This window comes from Cervus canadensis, chromosome 1, assembly GCF_019320065.1.
Source record: "Cervus canadensis isolate Bull #8, Minnesota chromosome 1, ASM1932006v1, whole genome shotgun sequence".
NCBI classification, from domain to species: Eukaryota; Metazoa; Chordata; class Mammalia; order Artiodactyla; family Cervidae; genus Cervus; species Cervus canadensis.
In genome coordinates, this window is record NC_057386.1 from 115,784,618 (window position 1) to 115,791,001 (window position 6,384).

The 6,384-nt window shown below is 38.2% G+C and overlaps 1 protein-coding gene across 2 annotated transcripts in view; it reads right to left on the minus strand.

Annotated features, from left to right (window-relative positions):
* The window catches only part of CORO1C (coronin 1C), a 74,773-nt gene that overhangs the window by 50,551 nt on the left and 17,838 nt on the right, over nt 1-6,384 (minus strand). The window lies entirely within an intron of this gene.

The following is a 6,384-nucleotide window of genomic DNA, read 5'->3' on the forward strand; positions in this document are numbered from 1 at the left end:
GGGCAAGTCTTAATCTCCTTCAGGGCCAGGTGCTCTGCCTGGAAGTGGGCACAATACATATACAGTTGAAGTGACCATTAAACGAGCACTTGCTAATGGGACTGTAGCAGGAGAGTATTTTATTAAAGTACCCTATATAGTTAGAAACACATAACTAAGTACACAGTAAACCAGCTATTTTTGTCATCCTAGTATTTGACATAAGGTAATCCGGATTCAAGTTCCACTTCTGCCACTAACCTTTCTGAGCCTCAGTTTCCTCATCTATGAAAGAGGAGGATACCTTATAATAAGAATTAAAAACGATATTTGACATACCGGGTCCAGGTGACCTCACTGCTGAAGTCTATCAAATGTTAAAGGATTAATACCAGTTCTTCACCAATTACTTCCAAACTAATTTTATGAGGCCAGTATTACTCTGATACCAAAATCATACGAAGACATCCCAAGAAAACTAGACTAATATCTTTTATAAATATGGATGCAAAAATCCTCAACAGAATACTAGCAGACAAAATCTAGCGACATGTGAAAAGGATTCTTCTACACCATGACCAAGTGGGACTTTTCCCACAATGCAAGGTTGGTGTGACATCTGAAAATCAATTAATGTGACATGTATCAATCAAATAAAAAACAAAAACCACATGACCATCTCACAGAAAAAGTATCTGACAAAATCAGAACAAGGACAGACATGTAAGTTAATGGAATAGAACTGAAAGTTCTTCCCATATCTTTGATCAAGCGATTTTAACAAGGGTGCCAAGATGATTCAATGTGGGGAATAAGACTTTTTTTCAACAAGTGGTGCTGGGACCGCAGGATAGACACAAAAGAAGCTGGAAGCGGAACTATATGTAACTTTGTTCTGTATTTTCCAAGTCTTCTGTAAATGTGTTATCATATTTTCATTAATAAATGCATGATTTAAAAAAAAGGCTGGACCCTGACCTCACATAATATAAAATAATTAACCCAAAATGGATCAAAGATGTACCTCTAAGAGCTAAAATTTTAAAACTCTTAGAAGAAAACACAGGAGTAAATCTTCATGACCTCGGATCTGGCAAATGATTCTTAGATATGACACCAAAAACACAAGCAATAAAAATAAAAAGTATACAAAATGGATTGCATCAAAATTAAAAACCTTTGTGCTTCAAAGTCACCATCAAGAAAGTAAAAAGACAACTCACAGAATGGGGAGAAAATTTTTGGAAATAATATATCTGATAAGGCACTTTTATCTAGTATAAAGAGTTCCTACAACTCAGTAATAAAAAAGACAAATAATCTAATTTCAAAATGAGCAAAGGACTTGAATAGGTCTTTCCAAAAATGAAATGTCCAATAAGCACAAGAAAAGATACTGGATATTTTTGGTCACTGGGGAAATGTAAATCAAAATCACATTGAAATACCACTTCACGCCCACCAGGATGGCTAGAATCAGGCCAGAGAATAAGTGTCAATGAGAATGCAGAGAAATCTGAACCCTCAGACACAGGTAGTGGGAATGTAAAACAGCGCAGATGCTTGGGAGGGCAGTCTGGCAGTTCTGAAACGATTCAACAGAGTTAACACTATGACCCTGAAATTCCACAACTAGGAACATACCCCAAAGAACTAAAAACAGGTAGTCAGACAAATTCTTGTACAGGAATTTTAAGAGCAGCACATGCACAACAGCCAAAGGGTGAAAACAATCCAAATGCTCAAGACCCACTGGACAATGAATGGACAAACAAAATGGCATATATCCACACAAAGGGATATTATTTGGCAATTTAAAAAAATACTAATACATGCTACAACTTAAATAAACCTTATTATGCTAAGAAGCCAATTACAAAAGCTTACATATTATGATTCCTAGTCACACAAAGGCCCAGAATAGGCGAACCCATGGACACAGAAAGCAAATTAGTGATTGTCTGTCGGGGAGGAAGAGGTATCACAGAATAGGAGGTTATAGCGAAAGAGTTATAGCCTTCCTTTCTGAAGTGATGAAAATATTCTACGATTTGTGGTGACAGCTGTACATATTTGTGAATATATTAAAAACCATTGAACTGTATACTTTAAGTAGGGTGAGTTGTAAGATACGTGAATTATCTCTCAATAAAAATGTTTTTTAAAAGTATGCAAAGTGCCTAGCATAGAATCTGAAGCCTAGTAAGCACTGTCTGATAAATGTCTGCAACTGTTATTTCAGAGCCTGCTAATAGGTTTCTCTACCCCAAGGGAAAAAAACCAAGTCAATTTTCTGCCAATCTATGAGCCAAAAGTATGATTTTACATTAATGAGCTAGCATCAGTTACCAACGAACCTTTACAAAATTTTATATTCTCCCACATCAGCATGGTGTTTACTACAGAAAAACAAACGTCTTCTTGAGAAAGAAGCCTGTAGTATCAAACCATATTAGTTTCACCAATTTTTTTAAATGTTCAGCTATAAATTTCCAAAGTGTCATACCATCAAACTTAAGTTGTTCTTTTATTAAATATCATATCCCAAATTACACAACTACAGCATCCCCCAAATGAAGGCATTTAATAAGTAAATTTAATTTTCAGTTTTATTAAAAAGAATAGATGAAACAATCCTGAACAAATACACAGACACAAAGTCCAAGGATAGGATACATTCAATTTCAAATGTCTCATCAGAGTTCAACCTTAGAGAGGCTGCCTGCCCATTAGTCTTTCAAGTACAAGTTCTTTGAACTGCATAGGGCCTTTTCTTTCCAATGATCATAGGAATTAAAGATCCACGTGGTAGTAAAGAGGGAGACAATGTAGCAATCATTAAGCAAATCAAAGAAATATTTACAAATTTCAAAATAAACTGATTTTAGATAGAAAGAATGCAATGTGGTCTTTGTTTTGTTTGCAATGTGTTTTTTAATTTCCACAAAATGTTGGGAATTATGAACCTTACCCAAGGCCTTATAATAAGCAATTGATCATTCTCCCCAAATTTCCAGTAAGACTGGGACTGTTCTGGAATGATTTTCATTATAATAAAAACTGATGAATCTCTGAAAGACAAAGACTGTGAGAACAGGCTGAGAGCATAGATCCAACCATAAAACATTCTCACAGACACGTCTCCTCTGCCCAAGTTTCTAGATGATATTGAAAGCCAAGCAAGCAGATTAAAAGTTAAGTCTTGACTGTTTAGTAGCCATCATGGCAAGCCTCTTTTTAATTCATTTACCCTTTTTATAGTCGACAGGCTATATATTAGGACTTATTTATAACCAGAAGTTTGTACCTTTAGACTCCTTCACCCATCACCTCTGGCAACCACCAAATGTGCTATTTTCCTAGAGAGTTTGGGTTTTGTGTTGGCTTTTGTTTTTAAGATTCAGCATGTAAGTGATAAAGAGTATTTGTCTTTCTCTGTGATTTACTTCACTCAGAATAATGCCCTCAAGATCCATCCATCTTGTCACAAATGGCAGGATTTCCTTCTTTTTAATGGCTGAATAATATTCCACAATACTACACTTTCTCATCCATCTATCTGTCAGACATCTGGGTTGTCTCCATTATCTTGGCTATTGTAAATAATACTGCAATGAACACAGGGGTACACATATCTTTTCAAGACAATGATTTAGTTTCCTCTGGATAAATACTCAGAAGTAGAATTGTTGGATCATATGGTAGTTCTATTTTTACCTTTTTGAGGAACCTCCATACCATCTTCCATAGTGATTACACCAATTTACATTCCTGCACAAATTTCTAATCAGTAGATAATATGTTCTTGTGTTTAGCTTCATGAAGAAAATCTAGGGCTTCCCTGATGGTCCAGCGGTTAAGAATCCACCTGCCAATGTTGGGGACATGGGCTTTGATCCCTGCGCTGGTAAGACCCCACATGCTGTGGGGCAACTAAGCCCATGCGCCTCAACTGCTGAAGCCCAAGTGCGCTAGAGCCTGGGAGCCGCAGCAAGAGACGCCACCACAAAGAGAAGCACAGGAGCTGCCACCAAAAGTGCCCCCACTCCCCGCAACTAGAGAAAGCCCAATGCAGCAACTAAGACCAGCACAGCCAGAAATAAATAAATACGGCTGATCTGTAAAGAAAGACTCTTAAAAAAAAAAAGAAAACCTACAAGCTGACTATTAATCCCCACAATACTTAACAGTTCATCTAAGGAAACAAAAAATTATTAAAATTTTCTTTACATGTTGGGTAAACATTTTAACCAAAAACAAACTGTGAAAAATAAGGCCCATGTTTTAAGGACCTATTTTATAGGCATCAGAACAAAGTTTGCTAAAAGTCATTCTCAGAAGAAAACTTCCATGTCACAATCAGGTGATCATCATCGACCTCGTTGAGAGTGTAAAGGTGTGCTTCTTGCAGTAATGCCTAGTCAAGTTAACAGAGAAAATTTATTTCAAAGGCCATAAAATAAATGTGTTGGGTGTTTAGAGGGGAAAACGTAGACAAAACAGGGTGTTTATTATACTGTAATGGCACCAAATAAAACACAAACACCTGAGTAAATGCTACTACGTTTTTTTCTCCATTCTCTCTGCTTCCATCAATCTCATAAAAAAGGGACCACAATTTTGACATTTTCCTGTTTATTGAGAAGTTATCTGTTTAAAGATTCCAGCAGATGCACTTCTACGGTGTGTATGAAAGGAAGCACATCCTGCTAGGAACACATACAGGAAAACCCCTACTAGCAGCAAAATCCTGCTCAGCACATGTGCTGAGACCATTCCAGAGATCACTCAAGGGCTCAGGAGGCTGAGCAGCAGCAACCACAGGAAGACTGCAGAGTGTCCCAACAGGGAAAGACATGTTCCCTCTGAGCTACTGCTTTTGTGGCCCTTTTAGATGTGGGGAGAGATCAGACACGTTATTTAACAGAAAGTGGCAAGCAGGACAGCAGAGGAGGAAACAAGGGTCCCCAAATCCGCTATAAATGGCAGCGCCAACAGCTGAAGTCTTTGTGAGAAGCTGGAAAGGTGTTACGTAAGCCTGTGCAGGATATACATTCGTGAGACAGCAGACACCAAGAGCAAATACAGGAGGTACTCTGATTAAATACAAAAATTCAAGGTTCATCACTTCTGGATATGAGATGGCTCAGCTTTTTTCAATTTCCTTAAACCAAACCCACCAGTGACACTTGTAGAGTTCACCTAACAAATTACTTTCATTGCATCCAATCCTTTAATAAACAGATCCATATATGAGATCCTCAAAAAAAAATACACCTAATTTACTCACTTTAATAGAAGCTGTTTTACAAAGGAAGAAAAAAAGACCACATGCAACAATCTGCTTTATATAAAGCACAGCAGAAAGTCAGATAGACACACAACATTCCTTACATACAGCAGCTAAGGCCGAAAGTTTGCACTCCAGAGATGTTGGAAATTTTTTTTTAGAAAACTGCTGACCACTTAAGACAACTGACTACAACTATGGAACAGCCTTGATGTTGGTTCAATTCATCATGACACCGGGAATGGTGACAGGGCTTCCCTGGCGGTCCAGTGGTTGGGACTTGGCCTTCCAATGCAGGGGGTGTGGGTTCCATCTCTGGTCAGATAGCTAAGATCCCACAGGCCTCTTCACCAAAAAACATAAAACAGAAGCAATATTGTAACAAATTCAATAAAAGACTTAAAAAAAAATGGCAAAAGTAATGGGTGAAAATTCACTCACTATAGCTTTCCAAACACTGACATCCCCTTATCCACTCAGGTTCTAGGTAAAATGCCACGAATGAGGCATACGGACAGTAAGTGCACTTTGCTTTGACCCAAGAATCCTACAACATTTTGGTTTTTAAATGCTTCTTGGAAAGAAAATACAAAGAAATGCAAGCAAGATTTACCAATTAGTTTCCAGACCGGGCCCCACAGAAGCCTGGAGTAAAAAGGGTCATCAGTTCCAGGCCCTTCATTTTTAGTCCAGAGACACTGCGTGACTCGCCCAAAGATAAAGGACTCCAGAGAGAGACAGGATGACCTCGAACCACAAAGTACAGGGCAGTTCAACTTCTCACCCCCTGAACTTTCATACTTTTTCAGTGATAAACTCCACACACACATACAGTCTGGGTTTCCCACATCAGCCAGAAACGCCTCTCAGAACTCCATGCGGTGCCTCCACAGTTCACAGTTCCACTTGGCCTGCTGGTGCCATTTTTAAATAGGAAATGACACTTGACTCACACTTTATAAACTACAGAAGCTGGCTGTTTGCATTCAAATATACTGAGACAAATGACAGAGCACATTAGGTGTGCCCAAGGAAACCAATCTTTGCTTCTGATTGAAAACCCTTAGGTTTAAGTCAAGGAACTATGTGCTCAACTGTCCAAGAGAAGAGCTGGG